Here is a 24,385-nt window from a genome sequence, read left to right as displayed (position 1 = left end):
GTGCCTCTGCACTCCAGCTTGGGTGACAGAGCAAGACCCTGTGTCTAAAACAAATATATTTAATTGAAAATAATCATGTGATAATCCTGTTTTGACTAAGACAATGGAACTATGACTTTAAAAAAAAAAGTATTTTAGCACCATATTGTCTTTCAAAATTTGGATTAATAAATGACGTAACTGCTTCAGGGCAACAGACCCTCACTGCAGCTGCTTAGCCCAGGAAGCAGCAAGGTCAGTACAAGGAGAGCCACAGGCCTGGGGAGATGCATGCCTTCCTTCCTGGCCAGCTGGATCTCACTACTTAGCCCAGATCGCCTGCAAGAAGGACAAAGTCAAGCACTTCACAACCCTGTCAGTTGCAGTCCTAAAGAAGGTGGCCAGGAGCTCTAGAAGGATTCAAAGCCCCAGGGATTTTTGGTTTTCATGTACACACTTCTCTTTACATATTTGTTCCTCGACATCCAATCAGCCTTGCAGGTTTGTTGCTGCTCCTAGCATTCAGAAACACTTAAGAGCAGGGTGGGTCAAAGCTGCCCACCACATACACACACAGCAGAGTGAAAGAAACTGCCCTGTAGGTCAGCTCCAGGCTCACAGCCACCCCCCCTCACATGCATGCCTCCTCCTCTTCCACCAAACCACAACAAACTCCTTCATGTAGCATTTACGCCCTCCTCTTGTGGCCTCCACCTGCCATCCCACACCGATCCCTCTTTATGTCCCCATAGGTACCCAGGAGTCTCCCCTAACTAAATTCCCCACTGCTTCTCCAAATCACTCCAATCCTACTTCCCACTGAAACTAACAAGAAGGGAAGGAAGGTGTTAACAAATGAAGTCTTTGAAGGAAGTCACCCCAAGAATCTGGGCCTACTAGTCATTCCCTAAGGCTCAGCTCTTGGCATTTGCTTCATTCCCTGGGCCATTATTTTCAGACTGTCAAGAAATTTCACCCTAGTCCCATTTTGGAGAGCAAGTGTAGGTACAGTGCTGGGTAAAGACCAGCACTGTCCTGGTAAAGACCAGCACTGTCCTGGTCCCTGGCCCAGAGCAGGGGATATGAAGGGAACCGCCACTCACTGTGTGCTCCCTCATTGACACCTCAAAGGAATTCCAGGAAGGGTGCTTTAGTGACCCTTTGGCTCACGGAGTTTGACCCGCCCAAGGCCACCCATAGAATGAAGGGTGGGGCTGAGATCACACCTGGGCCAACCTGACTTCCAGGCCTTTTGCTGTTTTCACTATTCCACGTTTCTTTCCAAGGATACAGAAAGTAGGGATAGGGAGTGCTATGGAAACAAGCAAAAGCCTTATCCGTACTTAGTGTCCAAAAAGTACTGTACCTTCTCTGACCCCTGCTTTATTTATTTGTTTATTTTTAGGGAGGATATAATAGCCAGAAAAATAAGCAAACAGAAGATTCCAGGTTCTACTTTATGCCAATTTTTCTCAAATATCTCAGTCACTAGAAAAAGATCTATTTGAAAATCTTTCTCTGAGCAGTTTCTGTCTTGGGCCCCATTGTTTGAGGAGCCTGTTGGATTTTTAAATTTATTAGTGTTTCCATACTTCATTCATTGGCATATATGTATATTCTCTATACTTTACAATTACAAGTAAACTCTTGATAATAAAACGTAACTATCATTCCGTGGAGCTCTTTAGTGCACCCAGCGATAATTTCAGGGGGCAATTGGCAGTCTAAGTCCTTGCTTTCTCTCATTTTAAAGGGGAACCAAGTCAAGTTAGAGTGAATTTGTTCAAATGTGGGTAAGATTCAACAGACACTTCAGCTGCCCAGGGTACTTTTCCATGTCTCTCCAACGAACCCCACCCAAATACTTAGGATTGGCATTTTCTGTGAGCACAGGGATAGAGAATGAGAACTGAGTCAGGTCCTCAGATATTCGAGGTTAGAATTCCATCTTAACCTTGCCCATGATGCCCTATGTGGAGAGGTGCTACAGCAGAGATCACTTGAGAATTATCCTGTGGCTCACACTGCCATAATCAGTTATCTGTTCAGCACCTCTTAACTAATCAGAACAATGGCACATACAGAAGTAAAAGAAGATGAGACGAGACAAGAATACAGCAATTGAATAATAAAATGGGTGAATCAGTTAGCAGAGCAAAAGACAGCACAGTCATAAGCTGGCAAAGGTTATAATTTTTGCTTTTTACTTTCTAAATGGAGCAAGACAGTCTTGCTCTGTCACCCAGGCATAAGTGCAGTGGCATGATTTCTGCTCACTGCAACCTCCGCCTCCTGGGTTCAAGCAATTCTCATGCTTCAACCTCCTCAGTAGTTGGGATTAGAGGCATGCACAACCACGCCTGGCTAATTTTTGAATTTTTAGTAGAGACAGGGTTTCACCATGTTGACCGGCCAGGTCTCCAACTGCTGGCCTCAAGTGATCCACCCACCTCAACCTCCGAAAGTGCTGGGATTACAGGCATGAGCCACCGCACCTGGCTACTTTATTATTAAGCCCTGTCAGCACCCACAAACAGAAGTACTGGGATGGCACAGACAGTGGAGACAGTGACAAAGAGCAAGGTTAAGGCTGGAGTAATGTGGACAAAGAAAATGGAATGAGGCCAAGCAATTGGGGATGAAGAATAAAAAGCGGAACCAGTGACAGCAGGGAGCAGAGATCAGAAGGAACAAGAAGATGCTCTGGAAGAATGCAACCAAACAAGAAAAAGAATGAATTGTATGTGAATATTGAGTTTAGGGGCAAGCTGACTGTCTTAGCCAGTTCAGGCTGCTGTAAAAAAAACACCATAAACTGGGTAGCTTTTAAAACAGAAATGTATTGCTCACAGTTCTGCGGGCTGGGAAGTTTAAGATGAAGCTACCAGCACATTCAGCATCTGTTGAAGACCTGGTTCACTGATGGTGACTTCTAACTGTGTCCTCACATAGTGAAGGGGTGAATGAACTCCACTGGACCTCTTCTATAAGGACAGTAATCCCACTCATGAGGGCTCTTAATCTCATCACCTCCCCCAAAGCCCTGTCTCCTAATACCATCGCTTGGGGGTTGAGGATTTAAACATGTGAATTTTGGGAAGGACACAAACATTTAGACCATAGCACCAGCTTACAAATCTCAATGGCTCCTGAGGTTGGCATCACGGGATTATAGAAAAGTACCATAAACGAGGCTTAGCATGATGAGGCTGAGTCATAAAGAGCATTTTAAGTCATGAATGTATTATATATGGAAGACCACAGAGATGTGTCATAAGTTTTAGATGGATTTTGATACAGTATAGTTGAAATTTAGATTTTATCAGTAAAAGTCGAAGCATTGAGCTATTTGCAAGGATAACCAGTTTCCAACCATCCCAGATAACTAAAGAATAGTCAAAAGATCACTATCCAAAATCTATTGTTGTTTCCAAAGGCACAGAGATGTAAAAGTGGGACCATTTTAAGAGAAAGACATGGATTCCTATTACTGGATCAGAGGGTCCATGGGGAGGGGTGGAGGTGGTGTGGAATTGCAAAGCTCTGGAGACACTGAATGCATTGAAACAAAGGTGTGTCATGAGCTACTTATGTTTTAGAAATACAATACTGACAGGATACTATAGGAGATTGCATTGGGAGAAAAATTGGTAGCAGGGCCAAGACTAAATTAAGGCAAGTGAGGTACTCATCTCTGATGTAAAATTTAAGGAAGTGCCAAAACCCCAAGTTATTAATATTAAATACTCTTTTAATGCAATATTTTTAGAAATAAAAATGTGTGCACAAAATACATGATGAACGAAATATCAAAAAAAATTTTTTAGTAAAATATCAAAAATTTAAATCAAGACAGACTCAGCAGTGACAAAGGCAATATCCAGGAGAGGGTGGATGACTCAGAGAGATGTTTAGGAGGAAGGATTGAGTAACTGATCAAATGTTGCTGAAACAGTGAAACCAGGGAGTCATGGGAATCAAGGACAAAGCCCAAGTTTATGACTCAGGGGGACCTGCCAGTCACAAGCATAGGGCAGTCAGAGAAGAGGTAGATTTACAGGAGGATGCAGGTGAGATGTGCCGTGAGTTTTGTCACATTTGAGGTGTGCATGGAATATCAAAGGGGAGGAAATCTAGCCAGTGACCGGGAATATGGACCTAGCACTCAGTAGAGAAGTCTGGGCTGGCTATGGAGGGTGGGACTTTCTCACATGTAGGTGCTGCTGGGAGCCATGTGTGTAGGTGAGCCTGACCAAAGAGCGGGTGTATACAGAGAAAAGACAACGCTACCAAACATAATAAAAAGTAGTAATAACATTGATTGAGGCTTACTCTGCACTAGCCATTCTGCTGAGTAGTTTATAGACTTTATCTAGTGATCCTCACAACAACTTAAAAGGTCTGTGTTATCATTAGCCTCATTTTCCAGATGAGGAAATGGGCAGTTAGAGAGGTTAAGTAAGCCAGGATTTGAGCTCAGCAAATAAATGACAAAACCAAGCTACAAACTTGAAGCCCGAAGCCAGGAGGGAGGCAGCCGGGCTCTGGAGAGTGAGACCCAGGGTGTAGATTGTAGCTTCGTGGTTTATGGGGTGTGTGGTCTTGGCCAGCACTCGTGTTCTCCTGGAGCCTCTGTGTCTTCATCTGTAAGACAAGGAGAAGATACAAATCTTACAAGATTGTTGTGAGGGTGAGATGGGGAAGGTGAAGTGTCTGATGCATGGTAGGTGCTCAAGATGAGCTGGTACCTAACGCAATCATTAGGAACACCCCAGCGTCATACAGACGTTTAAAGGGCCTGAGTGAAGAGGACACTGGGAAAGAGAATATGATGGAGAGGTAAGAGGAGACCCTCTCTGAGGGATGGAATCAAAGGAAGGAAGGGGGGTGGGCACAACAGTTTGGTTTGGTTGCCAGCTAGTGATGTCCTTAGCAGAACCACAGGAAGTGCAGTGGAGCAGTGGGGCATGAGCTGATGGTTAGGAAGGAGAGCTAATGAATGCTAACAATGCTTCCCAAAAGCTTGGCTCAGAAGGGAAAGAAAGAGAGGGATATTGCTTGAGGGAGACACAAAAGTCAGGCAGAGCTCTCTCTTCACCCACAAATGCTCCAAGATGGGAGAACTTAAAACACTTTTTCTCCCTGAGAGAAGTTCATGGAGTGTGAAACACACACACACACACACACACACACACACACACACACACACACACACACCTGATTTAAAAATAATGACTTGTGCTTAAAATAATTTAACATATTTAAAAGTACTTTTGCATCTAATGTGACATGGAGCCTTCAGAACAATCATGGAGTAGACTAGGCAGGTAGCATCCCCAATTCATAGATATTGACATGAAGACTCAGGAGAAGATTAGAGATTCAAAGATGATCAATGTGGAAAGATTAAGAGATTCCCTCCTCACTGCAGCTGGTGTGCAGAGTCGAGGTAATGGGCAGATTTCAGAATAGCCATGAAGGGGCTGTGTCTGCAAGCAAGAGTTACTAGCGGAGGAAATGGCAGGCTGCCTGTAGGTTAGAATGTGTGGGAGGAAGTGAGTGGTTCAGAGAAGAGACTTTGACTCCTCCCTGCCAAAGTCTAAACCATGATAGAGATGTCTGAAAAGGGTTTTAAAGTTTAACTTTGTATTATGAATATATGAAGACTTTTGAAATTTCTTAAAACATTGAGATAAGAGTGGGAATGCTTGCAGTGTTTTGGCTTTTCAGAAGCCCTGGGCACATGGGTGTATTAGCATTCTACAAAGAGACAGAACCAACAGGATATATAGAGAGATACATGAGAGGGGATTAGTTAGGGGAATTGGCTCACATAATTATGGAGGCTGAGAAGTCCCATGGCAAGCCATCTGCAAGCTGGAGACTGAGATGCTGATAGCATGGTCAGTCCATGTTCAAAATCCTCAGAACTGTGGAGGCCGGTGGTGTCATTCTCAGGCTGAGTTCACAGACCTGAGAAGCTGAGAAAGCAAAGGTGGGGAGGGGGACAACTGTGTAAGTCCTGGATTCCCACAGCCATAGAGCCTGAAGTCTTGATGTCAGGAAGAGAAGAATGTACATGTCCCAGTTCCAGGAGAAAGCGAAGGGAAATCTTTTTCTCTCCTTTGTAATTCTCTCTGGGCCCTCAGCCTGACTACATTGAAGGCAGATCTTTCCCCACTTAGTCCACTCAGGCTCACACACTAATTGCCTCTGGAAACAGCCTCATAGACCCACCCCAAAATAATGCTTTACCGGTTCTCTCGGTATTCTTTAATCTAGTCAAATTGACATCTAAAATTAGCCATCACATGGGCATGGTGATATTTGGATTATATGTGGCTGGCAGTTGGGTAGCACCAGATATATCCGAGGTCTTCGGATGCAGAACCATCACCCTATCCACCAACCACCTTGCTTTTGTCTGCAAGTAGAACTTTTGCTTTCCAGAAGTGGAGTAAAAAAGAAATTTTTTTTGGTTTTGATTGTGAGGATTCCAATCTTAACTCCACTGAGGTTCATGAACAATGCTTCCAGAGAGACAAAAGATTAGGGATAATTTGCATAATGCTGGTTAGTTCAGTTTCATTAGATATATTTAATAATCATTGAAGGCTGGATGTCATGCAGAACGTAGAGGGGATTGTGCAGAGAAATTAAAAGCAGGCTAAACTTAAATTGTTCATCGAGGTCCCAAACCTGAAGCTATTAATGCTAGAACAGAATTAGATTCACCAGCATGTACCTGACATGCCCTTTGGAAAACATGTTAACCGTTTTATGTAAGAAGTGGCATTTTATCCAGGTTTACTCATTTGCATACTTGTGATTTCATTTGCATATATTTTACTGTGCAGTGCTCTGGAAATATGTTCACTTATTTTATTCCCTCCTTTAAATTCCTTACGCCCTCTACAGCACCAAAGGACTTAGATGACCAAATACTGAGGAAATTATTCTTGTTAGAAAGGATGACAACTATGCAGCTTCCCTATCCAATCTGCCATCAAAACTCTCTTATTCTTTTAAGTATCTAGTGGGTATGTTTCCCTGTTTTCTATTTCCACTGCATCATCCTAGAACAGGACTTACTTACCTCCTAAATGGCTTTCTGGCTTCCAGCCAAAACCATCCAGTTCAATCTGTCTCCTGCTTTCTGCATACTTTCCCTAAAACACCACTTACCTAATACTCAGTGGCCTTCATAACAATCTAATGGCATTTTTATATTAGGTTCATCACATTTCAAATTCTTAACTTCTGCCATGGTCACACTTTCAACAATTTATAGCTGTTAGTATTTATGGCCATCTTCACTTTACCATTAAAGAGGAGTAAGTCTTTTCTGACTTTGCTTTTCCCCTTCTTACATCCTCTAAGAAGGATTGTGTCCTTGCCAGCTCAGTTCCTCATTGGGGCAATGAGAAAAGAAAAGCAGAAAAGTATGAATAACTGCATCAGAAGGGCTGGAAATTTCCTTTTCTTTCCTTAGTTTTTGGAACAGAAGAAATAATAGAGGTGGAAAGAAAAGGCGAGGGACTGGAAAGATGAGGGCTTTAAGAAAGGGTGAGATTTTGAGGAAAGAGTTTACAAAGAGTGGTTGAAAGTGAAACTTCTGCGTAGCTCTCTAACTTGAGATAAGACAAAAAGTAGAGCTCTGCTGAGGTCAGAGACAGGGAGAGGACATCTGAGTATTAAAGGAAAAACAAGACATGGAGAGAGAAGTTAAGGAAAAGTTAGGATATTGGTTTGGCCATTGTAACAATTATTGAAATCCTAGTAGTATAAAAGAGATGAAAGATTTATTTCTCTTACAAAAACATCTGGGTTGAGGGTAGTCCAGGAGGTTAAGAGTGCTCTGTGAGACTGAAAAAGGTGCCCAGGTTTCTTCTATTTTGTTGCTCTTGAAGGCGTTGTCCTTGTCTGTATGATCAGAGTTGGTCATCCGCTCCACATCCATATTCCAACCCAAAGAGGGAGGAGAGCGGAAGTAGAGCACGGTCTTCTTTTAAGGGCAGAAACTCTGAACTGCACACATCACTCTGTTGACGTTCTGTTTGCCTGAACATCCTCAGATGGTGAAACCTACTTGCAAGGGAGGCAGGGCAGGATATTCTCTGGGTGGGCAGTTCAGTGCCAGGCAAAACTCAGGGGAGTACATTACTAAAAGAAATCAGGGAAGACTAAACAGAGGAACAATTAGCAGCCTCTGCACTTATAGTTAGATACACAAAACAGCTTGAGTTGGCTGCAGGGAGTTTGAAAGCTAATCTGGGTTCAGATTGCAGAGGGGTGTGTGTGTGTTGGTTTTACAGGGGCGCAAGGCAGTAGAAAAGGAAAGCTTGTAGAGTAAATCTGTATACTTAGTGTAATTGACATTGTACTATAGCAGGACACACTCTGAGGTCCATGACTCTAGCTCAGAAGTATGTCTTCAGTTCAGGCGTAAGTCAACATTTTCTGTGAAGGGACAAATAACGAATATTTCAGCATTTGTGGGCCATGCAATCTCTGTCAAATATATTCAAGTTTGCCATTGAATTACAAAGGCAGCCTAAACAATATGGAAGCAAATAGGCATGGTTATTTTCCAAGAAAGTGTTATTTATGAAAACAGGCAGTGGTTCAGATTTGACCTGTGGGCTTTAGTTTGCTGCCCCCTGCTTTAGTCTCTTGCTTCTGAATCTAGTATCTGTCCCCATCTAATATAAACCTGCCATCTCCTATTTACTTATCAATTTATTTAACTGAGGATGCATTCTATGCTAGGCCCTGAGATACAAAAGTGGGACATAGTACCTGAAAACAGGGAGGTTATTGTCCAGAAAGGAGATATTCAAGGAAGTAAATTCAAAGCACCCTGGTAATTTCTACAGTAGACGTATGGGCCAGAATCTGTAGGAACATGAGGGAAGGTATGCCAAAGCTTGCCTGAGTGTCAGGGAATGCTTCTCAGAGATAAGGTATGCAGGGACCTGAAGACAAATGGAAGTAGCTCTTGGTGACCAAGCAGGAAAGAAATTTAAGGGGAAGAAATGGCACGTGTGTGAAAATGAAAGAGTTTGGCATGTTTCTAGCACCACAAGCTTTCAAGGAGCAGAGGTGAAGGCCTAGGAGTTCAGACCATAAAGGTCATTTATGATCATTCTAAAGAATTTTGTTTTTTACTGTAGATAATGGGGATTATTGAGAAAACATTCAATCAGGCAGTAATGGTGTCACATCTGAGTGTTAGAGAGATGCCTCCTGAAGGAGTGTGTGCCATGGATGGAAGGGGAGGAAGACTAGAGCAGGGATGCCACTGAGGGTTAGCATGTGTTTAGGAGAAAGAGGGCAGGGGGCTGAAACTAGTGGCCAGCAATAGGCAGGTATATTAGTCCATTCTCACATTGCTATAAAGAGCTACCTGAGACTGGGTAATTTATAAAGAAATTATAAAGAAATTTATAAAGAAAATAGGTTTAATTGACTGACAGTTCTACAGGTTGTACAGGAGGCATGGCTAGGGAGGCCTTAGGAAACTTAATCATGGTGGAAGGGCAAAGGGGAAGCAGGCATGTCTTCACATGGTGGCAGGAGAGAGAGAGTGAAGGGGGAAGTGCTACACACTTTCTAATGACCCGGTCTTGTGAGAATTCACTCACTATCACGAGAACAGCAAGGGGGAAACCACCACCATCATGTAATCACCTCCCATCAAGTCCCTCCCCCAACATTGAGAATTGCAATTCAACATAAGATTTGGGTGGGGACACAGAGCCAAACCCTATCAGCAGGGAAATTTAAAAAATTGATTCAAGAGATTTTTGGGAGTTTGAGGTGATATAAACTCTTGCAAATTGTAAAGGGAGACGAAAAATCAAGAATGACACCCAGAATACTGACTTGAGTAAGCAAGTGCATGGTGGCACTTCTCAAGACAGAGTACGGGACACAGGAAGACTAAGTTTTGGGAATTTGATATGTATTTAATATGCTTATGCAAAATTCAGGTGGAGTCTATCATGCAGTTGTCAGTTCCTTGGGAGACTAGAACTACAGACTTAATCAACTAAGATGCTTCAGTTTGGGGGTGGGGAAATGTAATTATTTACACTCCATTACATTCTGGAAAATGCAACTTAAACAATCAAAATGAGCAAATCCGGAAGTCCAGGGAAAATCAAAATATGGTTATAAGATATAAAATCAAACCAAAGTCTGCCTATGCTTATAATAGACTTCAAATTTTGCACTAAAATTCCTTATAGCCAATGCAAAAAATGAGGCAGTTGCTTGAATCACTGTATCTGTAGGACAAACACCAGTTATTTAGGGGAAGCCAGTTGGTCTTGGTACTGAGACTTTCCAACGTGATGTGGCGAGAAAATTCTCCAACAATATCCTCATAGAAAATAAAACGTTTCATTGGACTTTATCTTTGGCTCTCAAAAGGGTCGAACTAAAGCAAAGTTGTACCAGATCAGTTTTATGTGGATTCAGTCATTCTCAATTCATTCATCTTCATAAAGTGCCTAGGTCAATAACCCTTCCAGGGTGTTGTGACAGAGGGAGAACAGAACCAGGTGGAGTCCACATGACCTTCTGGTTCCCAGCATGACAATATCAAGAAAACAATATAGTCTTACAGACTGTTGTCTTAAAGAGGACGGTTTTATTCTCTCGTCTTATAGATTTTGCTTAACTGTATTTCTTTATATTTATACATTTAAATTGTTTATCTGAAGAAGATCAACATTACAGGGCAGATATTTTCAAAGTCACTAGTTTTAGGCCAGAATAACTTTTCTTGTTTAAAATGTTACAAATGGATCAGTAGAATAACTATTGCTATGAGCCATTATCTGGAACATGGGAATGGACCGGTACTGAATCATTATTATCCAGCACTTTTTCCTGTTTCTGTAAAAAGGTTAGCTGGGTAAACTTAAGAGTCTGAAATAGAAGAGGAGCAGATTATCTAAATTAGAACATATGTTCATCACTTTTCTCCTCAAAAAAGAGCATCTCTCAACAATATGATTCATCATCTCTACTATCCAGGTTTTGTTCTTTCCATCTAAACAGAATCAGATCCCTCATGTACACTATGAGAATATCCTTAGTGCTTGTTGCAGTAATCTCCATTTATTTATAATTATCCTTCAACCTTTTATGATCGGAAGATGTTGGGAATTGAGTTGAAGACATACAGAGAAATATGTGGAAAAATGGGGCATATGGATATAACAAGGAGATTTACTCCACTTACTTCTAGCTTAGATTTGTGACATCTTTCCTCATAAACTGTTTATTCTCATTTAAAAATTATAAACTTACATCTGGAATTAAAGACTTTTCATAAACTACAATATATGAAAAGAAAATGATCAAAGTGTAAATACACAGCATTAAAAATTGTTATGTGCAAATAGGTAGCTATCATACAGACCAAGAAATATGATTTTGGCAGAATTCCAAAAATATCTCCCACCACACCCACATGTTTCTTCCCATCATCAGTTCCTCCATTCCACAGTAATCGTGACTCACTTTTATGATCATCACTATGCATGCCTAAATACTGGCTTTTTGAACTTTCTGTAAATGGAATCATTGAATATATATCTTTTGTGTCTGATTTATTTTATTCAGTCTTATGTTTTTAGAATTTATCCATGGTGTGGTGTGTTATGATGCATTCATTTTCCATTCATTTTCATTGCTGTGTTAAATTTCACTGTTTGAATAAATCCCAATTACTTATTCATTTTATTATTTATGGACATTTGAGTAGTTTCCAGTTTGGATCTCTCCTGCCCCTCACTTCTTCAGTCAGTCTTGTTGCTCTTTGGTAATGCAATTTCCACAATAAAAAAAGAGTTGGAAAGAGGACATGAGGAGTTGTAGTTACTGTCAGCCATTACAAACGTTTTCTGGAAAACTATCTTCTATGAAGTCATTTGACCATGCTTACCTTTTAAAAAATATATAATTTTAACTTTTATTTTAGATTCAAAGGGTACATGTACAGGTTTGTTACATGAGTATATTGTGTAATGGTTTAGAGTACGATTGATCCTGTCACCCAAATAGTGAGTATAGTATTCAATAGTTAGCTTTTCAACCCTTGTCCCCCTCCTACTCTCCATCCATCTCCCCTCTAGGACTCCTCAGTGTCTGTTGTTCCCATCTTTATGTCCATGTGTACCCAATGTTTAGATCCCACTTATAAGTCAGAACACGCAGTATTTGGTTTTCTGTTCCTGTGTTAATTTGCTTAGGATAAAGGCCTCCAGCGGCATTCATGTCGCTGCAAAAGACATGCTTTAATTCTTTTTAATGGCTATATAGTATTCCATGGTATATACGTACCACATTTTCTTTATTCAGGCCTTACCTTTTGATCATACATGATACATAAAAAAGTGTCATGCAAAATGGTGAAACACTGAACATACTGAGTATCAGTTATTCTGTTATCATAATTTTTACAGTTTTAAACTAAGATTAATTAGTTAGCGAGCATTAATGAATGTGTACAATATCAGGTATTGTGTGCTAATCCTCCCAAAGCTCTACAAAGTAGAAACTATAATTATCCCCATTTTACAGATGAGAAACTGAGGCACAGAGGTGGAATCACTTACATGCAATCACACAGCTATTAAATACAGCATTTACTGCATTTAGAATTCAGCCTAATCAGATTTCATATTGTTTTCTTTTTTTTTTATTATTATACTTTAAGTTCTAGGGTACATGTGCATAATGTGCAGGTTTGTTATAGATGTATACTTGTGCCATGTTGGTGTGCTGCACCCATCAACTCATTAGCACCCATCAACTCGTCATTTACATCAGGTATAACTCTCAATGCAATCCCTTCCCCCTCCCCCCTCTCCATAATAGGCCCCGGTGTGTGATGTTCCCCTTCCTGAGTCCAAGTGATCTCATTGTTCAGTTTCCACCTATGAGTGAGAACATGCGGTGTTTGGTTTTCTGTTCTTGCGATAGTTTGCTGAGAATGATGGTTTCCAGCTGTATCCGTGTTCCTACAAAGGACACAAACTCATCCTTTTTTATGGCTGCATAGTATTCCATGGTGTATATGTGCCACATTTTACTATTGCACTAAGTACCCTAACTAAGAACAAGCATGAGGAGGAAAGGTAGAACTTATACTTCTGATCAGCTTACATTTGTAAGATCATATGATACTTAGTTCTTTCTTTTTTTTTTTTTTGAGACAGTCTCGCTCTGTTGCCCAGGCTGGAGTGGAGTGGTACAGTCTCAGCTCACTGCAAACTCTGCGTCTCAGGTTCAAGTGATCCTCCCACCTCAGCCTCCTGAGTAGCTGGGATTACAGGTGTGCACCACCACGCCCAGATAATTTTTGTATTTTTATTAGGGATAGGGTTTTGCTATGTTGGCCGGGCTGATCTTGAACTCTTGGGCTCAAGTGATCCACCAGCCTTGGCCTCCTAAAGTGCTGGGATTATAGGCATGAGCCACTGTGCCCAGCCAGATGCTTAGTTCTGATTTAGAAACAAAACAATACAAAACAAATCACCTTCACACCTATACAACCACAATGACCTATGTTAGCGCAGAAGAAGGATTTGTAGGTTGGGTCCCCTGCAGCTTGTTAGGACTTCATTTTTCTCTCCCACCAGATCGAGTCCTGCAAACATAGAAGGTCTCAAGAGAACCACCTCATTAGTACTCACACAGGAGCAGATCCTATCATCTACAGCCATAGCTTCCCAGCATTGGTGGAAAAGGTCAGCTTGCAATCAGTCACAGCCCATGGTCAGGTAGTCTGGGCCACAATATTATAAGGTAAACAGCAATGACAACCTAAGCAGAGGCATTTCATTCCACACAAAATCTGCAATGCCTTCCATAGGACCTGCCTGCTCATCAGCACCCAATAAATGTCTGGTGAATAAGCTAGAATTAAAAGATATAAAACTGGCTTGACTGATTTTATGAAACTGAATCCTTTTGCTGTTATTGAGAATCATTAGAATGTCATTCTGAGCAAAGCTCTGATCTCCGTCTTTCCTCCTCTTTGAAAATCTGTTATTCTTTGGGACCTGCTGTGGGCGTGCTCATAAACAGTGCCGTACATGGTGCTTTCTGGCAAAGCGTTTGTTTGCGGTTGTGTAGACACAGCCATAAATGTGTAGCATTGTCTTCTGGCATCCAAAAGCAAAAGCAGTGAATTAAAATCCCGATTTATTTATATATCTCCTCTCTTCAGTTGAATATCTTGTTCAGAAGAGTTATATTAATATGATTTATCACAATAAACAGCATGGTTCCTGCTTTAATTGATTTATCTTTTTCTTCATATAAAAATTCCCTATATCTCTGTTCTGCACCAACTTTAAATGTCTTTTTCACCCCATAGATCTTTGTTGGCACTGATAATTTCTACAGAGATCAGATTTTTTTTAATACAGTCTGCATCTTAAATCATTCATTTTCTCATTTTCTAAGTGCTGACTATAGTCATCCTTACATTTACTGAAATTAGCATGAGTTTTAAACAATTAATCACAAAAGAAGTGGAGTGGGTTTTTGCTTTTTAAAAAAGGCTTTGCTGTTCTTTATGGATGAAACAGTTGATATTTTGTTAAGAGATTTTTATCTGAGTTTAATTCCCTAGCTTTAATGTATTCTTAACTGTTCTAAATGAAATGGTTTGTCTTAAATGAAAGTGTATCTATGGTAGCATAGCTATATCTAGTCTTTAAAATGGATCATTTCATTTCATACATGCTATAGAATCTTGAATTTCACCTTTACTCAGCTCAATTTCTTTACTAAAAATGACTCTGTTGCTCCAAATTCCTACATCAATAGATTGGCTATATCAAATCCAAGCAGTAATTGTTCATAAGCACATATTTTATAACATGTGCTAATAGAGTAATAAAATATATTGCAATAACAATATGCTCTGCCTGATAGAATTTCATCATGAGACTCCATTAACACATTCAGCTGGTATCAGCTTGTGAGAATGCCTTCCATTGTGGTGGAAAGGAAATACTCTGTATGAGTAAATGGAGAAAATGGGCTTGAGAGAGGAATTTCTAGAAAGCCTAGGTAGAATGAAAGAATCAGAACCATGAATGAATGCCGAACAAACATCTTGGACATGCATTGTGCTGCGCTTGCACTTTCCTACCCCTTAATCCTCACCCTTCACAGTCCAGAGGCTGCCCTCAAACCTGAATAGAGCTGCTCTCCTAAGCTCACTAACCAGGCTCCTACCCACAATAGCCTTAACTTACTCTATCCTATTTTCCGCATGCAAGCATTAACCCTTCCTTCTTTGATTTTCCTCTTCCCTTGAACTCTGTGAGGCTAGCTCTCCTCCTACTTTTCTAAACGTTCACTCTGGCTCCTCTTGGGCTCCATGCTGCAACCCTGCCTGTACCCAGGTCCTGTCCCTGGTTCTGTTCTCTCCCGTCTGCTCTCCTTCCCTGGTTTGTTTCCCTCCGTTCACCGCAACACCACTCCCAGGGCTGACCTCTCTCCTGTGTTGTGGCACCCATATCAGTGCCTGTGAAATGCGGGAACCTTCAACTCAACTTGCCCCAAACCAGATGATGTTTCACTGTCCCCCACATCAGCCTTTCTTCTGAGGGCCGTTTTCCCTGTGCTTTTTACTCTGGTCTCCTGTGATCCGCTTGGTCTGTTTTAGTAGGAGTTTGGCCTCAGAACACGTCAGGATGTTTCACCTACTCGAGTTGGGTTGTTCTAGCACCAGGCCTTTTTGCTTGTTTTCCCTGTATTTCATTTTCAAGTTCAGTCCTCCTCATCTCAGCACCTGGAATGTTGGGGTACACCCCTGAAATGTGTCTCTGATTTCTTTCTTTTTTTAAAATCTGACTTATCCTGCCCAGTATTAGAAATCGGTCCTCATAACATGTTCTCAGGCCAACCTCCTACTAAAAACAACTCCAGTGACTCCCTATTTTCTGCCAACTAAAGTTAGTGCAGTTTCTCCACGACCAAGCCATAATGTCTTCCTAGACTTGTTTCCCACTACTTGCGTATATATGTTCTCTGTACTTCAGCAAAACTTAATCGCTTGTAAACATAGTTAGTGAACATTATTCCTGCTGTCTCTCACGTTTTGCAAATATTTAAACATGTAAATGACCAAACAACATAAGAAGAACCACATAATATATACCATTTCGCCATGAGATACTTAATCATGAACTTATAATTTTGAAAAAAAATTAACTTTTGTATTTGTTACTTTTTTTAATTACATAGATTCTTTCAAGAATTATGCTAAATTCTAAAATGACTTTCTTGTTCTGCGTATTCTCTTCTTTTTGTGGAAAAGAACCTGATGGCTTGAACCTTGAAGCCTGACTCTTCCATGAATTAAAAGCTGTTTAATTTGCATGGATTATACACATATTCTTTTGATCTTACTTCCTTGACTGCGTTTTCAGCTCTCTAGTCCTTCAGTTAGAAAATGAAGCCACATTCGACACCTGTTCAATGCCTTTTACACACCATCTGACCCCTCAGCATGCCTCCCAGCCCTCAACCAGCCCCAGCCCCTCCCTCCCTCCCTGATCTTACATTTTGTGTTTCAAAGACACCTCCTGAAACATGGAGCTTTGCCTTCTGATCTTTACTTTCTTACATAAATGCACAATGCAACACATATTGGCTTACTGAATTCAAATAAGTTATATATTTACAAGAATGTGATTTTTTCTTAAAGAAAGCTAGACTTCTGAAATAGCACTGACTTTCAATGACACCTCGTCAAGTCATTTTGATTGTCCTTCTAGAAAATCAAATATCCAAATATCCTTCATTACATTATTATTATTATTATTATTAATTATTATTGTGAGATGCAGTCTCACTCTGTTGCCTGGGCTGGAATGCAGTGGCATAATCATGACCTCAGCTCAGTACAACTTCCACCTCCCGGGTTCAAGCAATTCTTGTGCCTCAGCCTCCCAAGTAGCTGGGACTACAGGTGTGAGTCACCACGCCCAGCTAATTTTTGCATATTTAGTAGAGATGGGGTTTCACCATGTTGGCCAGACTGGTCTCAAACTCCTGACCTTTTCCCACCTCGACTTTACAAAGTGTTGGGATTACAAGCTTGAGCCACCACACCCAGCCCATTACATTATTCTTAAAGTGGGAAATTTCTTTCTCTAGGACTCTTCATTTACAACCAGGTACTTGGTTGCCCTCAGGTCTCCCATGATCTATGAGTCAGGAGGATGCTAAGGAACTCACACCACATAACAACTGAGTTTTTGATTCCGTTGCAATTGGGTAATTGCCTCTGACCCTGCACCTAATCTGTGGTTTTCAATAGCAACAGGCATTGCTTCTACTTCTGACTTGGCTGAATCCATTGTGTAACTGGCATGGTGTGATAGCTCTAATACAGAGAAAAATGAGCGACAATTCTCTAGAGGCAGACACAGGATTGATTTTCAATACAGTAATTGATTACATTTCAGGCAACTGACTGTAATTTAGTGGGGAAAAGCAGAGTCAATGAGGCTGATATAATGGTTTCCTCTGTAAGCACTGATGCAATTAGCAACTCATTTTAATTGAAAAGGTACAGCAACTCTTGAACACATTCCTATGGCCTTCATCACAAAACACAGACTGCTAGGAAAAGCCAAGGATTCATTTGGTAACACTGTAATGCATATTTAGTAATCCCCAGTGCAATCCCTCCCCCCTCCCCCCTCCCCATGATAGGCCCCAGTGTGTGATGTTCCCCTTCCCGAGTCCAAGTGATCTCATTGTTCAGTTCCCACCTATGAGTGAGAACATGTGGTGTTTGGTTTTCTCTTCTTGTGATAGTTTGCTAAGAATGATGGTTTCCAGCTGCATCCATGTCCCTACAAAGGACACAAACTCATCCTCTTTTATGGCTGCATAGTATTCCATGGTGTATATGTGCCACATTTTCTTAATCCAGTCTGTCACTGATGGACATGTGGGTTGATTCCAAGTCTTTGCTATTGTGAATAGTGCCGCAATAAACATACGTGTGCATGTGTCTTTGTAGTAGAATAATTTATAATCCTTTGGGTATATACCCAGTAGTGGGATGGCTGGGTCATATGGTACATCTAGTTCTAGATCCTTGAGGAATCGCCATACTGTTTTCCATAATGGTTGAACTAGTTTACAATCCCACCAACAGTGTAAAAGTGTTCCTATTTCTCCACATCCTCTCCAACACCTGTTGTTTCCTAATTTTTTAATGATTGCCATTCTAACTGGTGTGAGATGGTATCTCATTGTGGTTTTGATTTGCATTTCTCTGATGGCGAGTGATGATGAGCATTTTTTCATGTGTCTGTTGGCTGTATGAATGTCTTCTTTTGAGAAATGTCTGTTCATATCCTTAGTCCACTTTTTGATGGGGTTGTTTTTTTCTTGTAAATTTGTTTGAGTTCTTTGTAGATTCTGGATATTAGCCCTTTGTCAGATGAGCAGATTGCAAAAATTTTCTCCCATTCTGTAGGTTGCCTGTTCACTCTGATAGTAGTTTCTTTTGCTGTGCAGAAGCTCTTTAGTTTAATTAGATCCCATTTGTCAATTTTGGCTTTTGCTGCCGACGAGTTGATGGGTGCAGCACACCAACATGGCACAGGTATACATATGTAACAAACCTGCACGTTATGCACATGTACCCTAGAACTTAAAGTATAATAAAAAAAAAAAAAAGTAATCCCAAGGAAAAAGAAACCATTTGAGTAGGTTCAGGTATGCTTTAAAATATATCATCAGTTCAACCAGCTTTTAAGTGAGAATAATAAGTAGTTTATCTCACGAGATATTGAGGGTTATCAAGGAGATATTTCCCCTACCCAAAAAAGACTCTCTAATCACACAGCTCTTGCCCCTAAATTTTTGCCAGATTTTCCGAATAGAAATTCAGTTTTTTAGGGTTAAGGCGTATAACTAACGAAGTCACTCCGTAATGCAAACGGCCATTATGTTTTAACAAACTTAAGTCACCAGTGATGCTATCTCTCAGATTCTGATCCTGATTCACTGGGTCTAGAATGGGACCCAGGAGTGGAATTTGCATTTTCATTAAGTATCCTCAGTGAGTTGGGTATGTAGAAGGTATTCTAATAAATACTGCTCTAAATATATAGATTATGTAGGAATTATGTATTAATTATTAAATATTTAGACTTATTTCATATCGTTTTTCCCCAAGAGCATACTGGAAAATTGGAACAAAAAACAACTAAGATTCAGGAGAGGGTCATGGAGGAAAGAAAATGCACACCATGGAACAGTTGCCTGAGAAGACAGGCTCAGGCTAGTGTCTCTGCAGGGAGCACAAATTGGGTAGGCAGAAAACAGAATAGGTGTGTTAGGTGCATGTGGCAGGCAGCAGGGTCAGGACCAGGCTGAGGTGAATGAGGTATCTGGTGGGATTCATTCTCAGGGCTGTGCTAGAATAAGTGTTACCTTTAATTTTGTACCCCTGGCATGTCACTCACTTCACCCTAGTCCTGGCTTTGGTAGACACTTCTGAAATGGCTCCCAGTAAGCCCACCTTCTGTATTCATACCTTTGACTGCCTTCCTTTGTGTGGGACTGGACCTAGTGATTTGTTTCTATTGAAAATAACTTAGTGAAACTGATAGGTTAAGTTATAAAAGATCGTGACTTCCACAGTACACAGACTCTCTGGTTTTCTAAATCTGATGAAGCAAGTTGCCATTGATGAGATGCCCTGTTCAGTGGCCTATGTGGCAGGGCCTATGAGAGCAGCCTCCAGCCAACAGCCAGTAAGGAACTGAGGCCCTGAGTCCACCAGGCCCCAGGGAACTGAATTCTGCCAACAATTACCAGAGGGAGCTTAGAAGTGGAGCCTTTCCTGTTTGAATCTTCAAATGAGACCACAGCCTCAGTGGACACTTTGATTTCAACCTTGTGTAGGACCATGAGCCAGCAGCCTCAGCTAAGCCATGCCTAGATGCCTAACTACAGAAACTGTGAGGTAGTAAATACTGTTGTTTTAAGACATGAAACTTTGGAGTAATTTATTATGCAGCAATCAGTAACTAATACAGTGCATAAGGATTTTGGTAGTGGTGATAGGGTGTCGATTTCTGAACCTGAAGAACAATACAAACTAAGAAAGGTAAGAAGTTAATGAGTACACACTGAATTCATGCCACAGTTTTTTCCAGGGATGGTCCTTCCTGCAGGGGTTACTTCTTTTACCTTTTCCTCACTTCCTCTAATCCCTGTCTTTCTTCCCTAAAAATAAACTGAAGAGTTATCTTATCAGGGTTCACTGCTAAACTTAGAAATTTCTTCTGTTAAATCTCTAAGATTATCAGTATTAACACCCCCATATCTATCATGATCCTCTTTCCTGAAATTTATCACAGTTACCAGTAAGATGGTAACTGTAACTAGTAGCTGCAATGCTTATATTTTCCACATATACAAATTCTCCTCTACCCAGCAGCCACAATCACTAGACCACAAAAATTAAAATGTTGGACATTGTAAGAATGTGGTGCAATTAGGGCTCTTATTCATTGCTAGTGAGAGTGCAAAACGGTGCAACCACTTTGGAAAGCACTATGGCAGTGTCTTATAAAATTAAGCCTAAATCTGCCATGTGACTTAGTAATTGTGCTCCTAGGAAACTATCCAGGAGAAATAAAAACTTATGTTCATGCAAAGGCCTACATTTAAAATTAATAGAAGTTTTATGCCTAATAGTCCAAAAACTCCAAATGCTCATCAACCAGTGACTGGATAAGCAAATTGTGGTGTATCCATACAATGGAATGTAACTCAGCAAAGAAAAGGAACAAACTGCTGACAAATGCAACATGAGGACCCTCAATAGCATCATGCTAGTGAGAGAAACCAGGTGTAAAACACTATACTCTGACTCCAATTATGCAAAATTCTAGAGAAGGCAAAACTAGAGTGATAGAGAATAGCTCAGTGGTTTCCATGGGGCCAGACTTTAGGGGAGGAGATTGATTGCAAAAGGATAGGGTAACATTTGGGTAGTGAAAACGTTCTATGTCAATTGTGGTGGTTACATGACTGTATGCATTTGTCAAGATTCATTGAACTTTTAACCTCTGTGGAAAACAGTATGGAGATTTCTCAAAGAAATAAAAATAGAACTACTAGTCCACCTAGCAATGCTACAGCTGGGCATCTACCCAAAGGAAAAGAAATAGTTTTCTCAAAAGGACATCTGCATTCATATGTTTATCATAGCACTATTCACAATAGCAAAGTCATAGTATCAACCTAAGTGTCCATCAACAGTGGATTGGATTTAAAAAATGTCATACACACACACACACACACACACACACACACACACACACACACACACCATGGAATACTACGCAGCCATAAAAAGGAATAAAACATGTCCTTTGCAGCAACATGAATGCAGCTGGAGGCCATTATCCAAAATCAATTAATGCAGAAACAGAAAATCAAATACCACATATTGTCACTTGTAAGTGAAAAGTAAACAAAGGGTATATTTGGATATAAAAATGGAAACAGTAGATACTGATGACTCCAACAGAGAGACAGGGATGGGGGCAAGGGTCAAAAAGTGACCTATTGGGTACTATGTTTACTATTTGGGTGATGGGTTCTATAGAAATCCAAACCCTAGCATTATGAAAAATACCCATGTAACACACCTGCATGTGTACCCACTGAATCTATTTTTTTTTTTAAGAGGGAATACATATACAAGCAAAAATAGACTATAAAAGCTGATTACAAAAAGACAACAAAATTACATAGATCTTGAAATTAAAATATAGTAATTGAAGAAAAATTCATTGAACTTTGAGTGCATTTATTATATATAAATGATGCATAAAAATTATTTTAAAAACTCTAAACTGCCACATAGAATCAAAAATTGAAGTATTTCAGGTTATGTTTCTAGTCTTTACAATCATGGCACAATCATTGTTCATTTCAAATCTATCATTTAAATACAAGAGTATATAGTACTACAGGGGCTAGAGACACATGAGCTGATACTGTGTGTACTGAGAGCTGACCATATAGCAAGAAGTTCTCTGAATTACTTTCCATGTGGAGTAAAATGGTTATTGAAGAAAAGCAATACAAATGTGCTACTTTGAAGCTTACATATATGTATTATTTAAAACTCAACAGTAACCTCAGAAATTGTTTAGAACCTAGTCCAATAGAAGATTTTGGGGGATGAATATTTTATCACCGATATCATTTAGAATTGCTGGCTCATGGTGGTAATAAAAAATAGTTCAACTTGTAGTCAGCTTTATTATTGTTTTAAAATTCTTTCCAGTGTACCCTCTATTGCCTGCCCCTTGTGGGGCAGACTTGTTGTCTCACACCTGTCCTTGATATTCTACTGCTACTCCTCATTAACAATTGTGAGTTCCTGGGACCCTAGAACAATATCACAAAGCCAGAGGCCAGTCTGACTTGCAGGATCTTTGAAAACCTCATTATTATTCAAAGAGTATTATAGATTGCCTACCGCAACCAGGGGCCATTCTAGGTGCTAGCAATCTCAGGTGAAACAGTCTCTGATCTCCAGGACTTAAGTTCTGATAATGTATATTGACATTGTGAGTTCTAGCAATAGCATTTTCTCTAACAGTTAAAAGTAGTAGCCTTTTCTAAAAGTTACAGGTTGTCCTCTCTTCCTTCCCCTTTGTTTATCTTTCTCGGTGTCCTCCCAGGTGCACCCCTTTCTCCCAGCACCATAACCAATCACATTTCTTTAAGTTTCAAGTAAGGTACTCAAGTGCAGGGGCACATTATCGTCTTAGAAGGGAGAACCAACAAATGGAAACTTTTGTACCAACTTAGATCTATTTGTCCTTCTTATGGACCTGTGACTTTCACCTGTCAATCTGCTCTTAAAAGCCTCTATCGGATGCAAGGTGCTTCTGAGATTTTTGATACAGGGATGCAGCTTAGAATTGTAAGTGGCCTCCTTGATATTCTGCATCACTAGGTAAGGCTTACACAGCAAATACCTATGCCCATCAAAAAATAGTCTAGTCTAAGATAAAAGTGCAGGCAAGCAGATCAGAGGGTATAAAAGGCCCATTGTCAAAACAATGGGAAGGTTAGCATAGGCCAAGTTAGGTCTCCCACCAACCTCTCTGCTTTATGAGGCTATCATGCAGCTCATCCCAGTCCCACTGGAGTCTTTTCTTCTTTTAAGTCTATGTAACAGTTTCTAACTTAGAACTGTAAAGGTATTTAGAATACATGTCAGGGCCAGAATTTGCAGAGGTCAAGAAGCGTCTTTACGATTAAGTGAATGATCCCAGCAAGGTCAGTATTAGTTTCCTCAAGACTTCTTACCAGACTAGTGGGCCAACCATGCTTTCCATTCCCCCCAAAGAAAAGTTAGACAGGAGCTCAGAAGTAGTGCTGGACCTCAATACTAGTTTTGAGAATCTCATGACAAATTTTATATGTTATATGATCATGATTGCAAAGAGAAGATAATGATTTTTTTCTGATAATAATGCAGCATATTCCTTTCAGATCAATGTTAGCACATCTCTTGTCAATCAAGTTTATATTCCACCTCAACCAATTCCTTTCATAAGCATTATTAGCTGATTTGAATGGGGTGATGTCTTTTAAAATGATGAGGAAGAAGCATTTTTTTTTGTTTTGACTTTACCTGAGAACTGGTGACTGATTTTTAACACACATACACACACACATACATACACACACACACACACAAAATCTCTGGTGATGAAAATAACCATTAAATATAACTAACGCAACACTATGCCATTTATATGATGAACGGACTCACTGCTATCTCACTTTTTGCTTAATATAGTTTTGTGTACTTTGCTTAAAACATTTGAGGCCACAGAAAGGTTGGACTTGAAATCAAGTCTTCAGGACTATTTCACATTCTTTTAAGAGTGTTTCTTCAGCTGCCAGGGAAAGATGTGTGCTTGAATTCTCTTATCCATGTCAAGGCCAGTTACAGCTGAGTAAAATCAATTCAGCTGTGGTAGACTGATAAGTGCACGTTTCAAGATGACACAAAGTGATCAAACCAGGTGAGAACTAAAAGAGCTTTGGGACCATATTAAATGCCATTGCGTGATGGCGAAGAGGAGAAGAAGGAAATGTACAGGCCAGTTGTTGCTGGGATGATATAGTTTTGTAAGCCCTCTATGATCAGTGTTAACCCCGTGTTCTTATGTATATTTTCAAAATGTGTACACGATAGTTTGCAAGAAATGGTCACCCAGTGACAGAGGACCTGACTCCTTCTGGTCACTTGTCCCCTTTCACTGTTTTGAGGACTTCTCTGGGAGGTTCTAAATCAAAGGAAACT

The 24,385-nt window shown here is 40.3% G+C and overlaps 1 long non-coding RNA gene across 1 annotated transcript; it reads right to left on the bottom strand.

Annotated features, from left to right (window-relative positions):
- Positions 1–3,621: 3,621 nt before the first annotated feature.
- Positions 3,622–8,069, bottom strand: LOC111528002. Its single transcript, XR_002726837.2, has 3 exons — positions 7,795–8,069; positions 5,813–5,960; positions 3,622–4,623 (listed from the first exon to the last, which is right to left on the bottom strand). It is a non-coding gene; the product is annotated as an uncharacterized LOC111528002 (long non-coding RNA).
- Between the last annotated feature and the right edge of the window lie 16,316 nt (positions 8,070–24,385).

This window comes from Piliocolobus tephrosceles, chromosome 14 (genome assembly GCF_002776525.5).
Source record: "Piliocolobus tephrosceles isolate RC106 chromosome 14, ASM277652v3, whole genome shotgun sequence".
In the NCBI taxonomy this organism is placed as follows: domain Eukaryota; kingdom Metazoa; phylum Chordata; class Mammalia; order Primates; family Cercopithecidae; genus Piliocolobus; species Piliocolobus tephrosceles.
The sequence above is the reverse complement of the archived record's forward strand: the minus strand, read 5'-3'. Positions and strand labels throughout refer to the sequence as shown.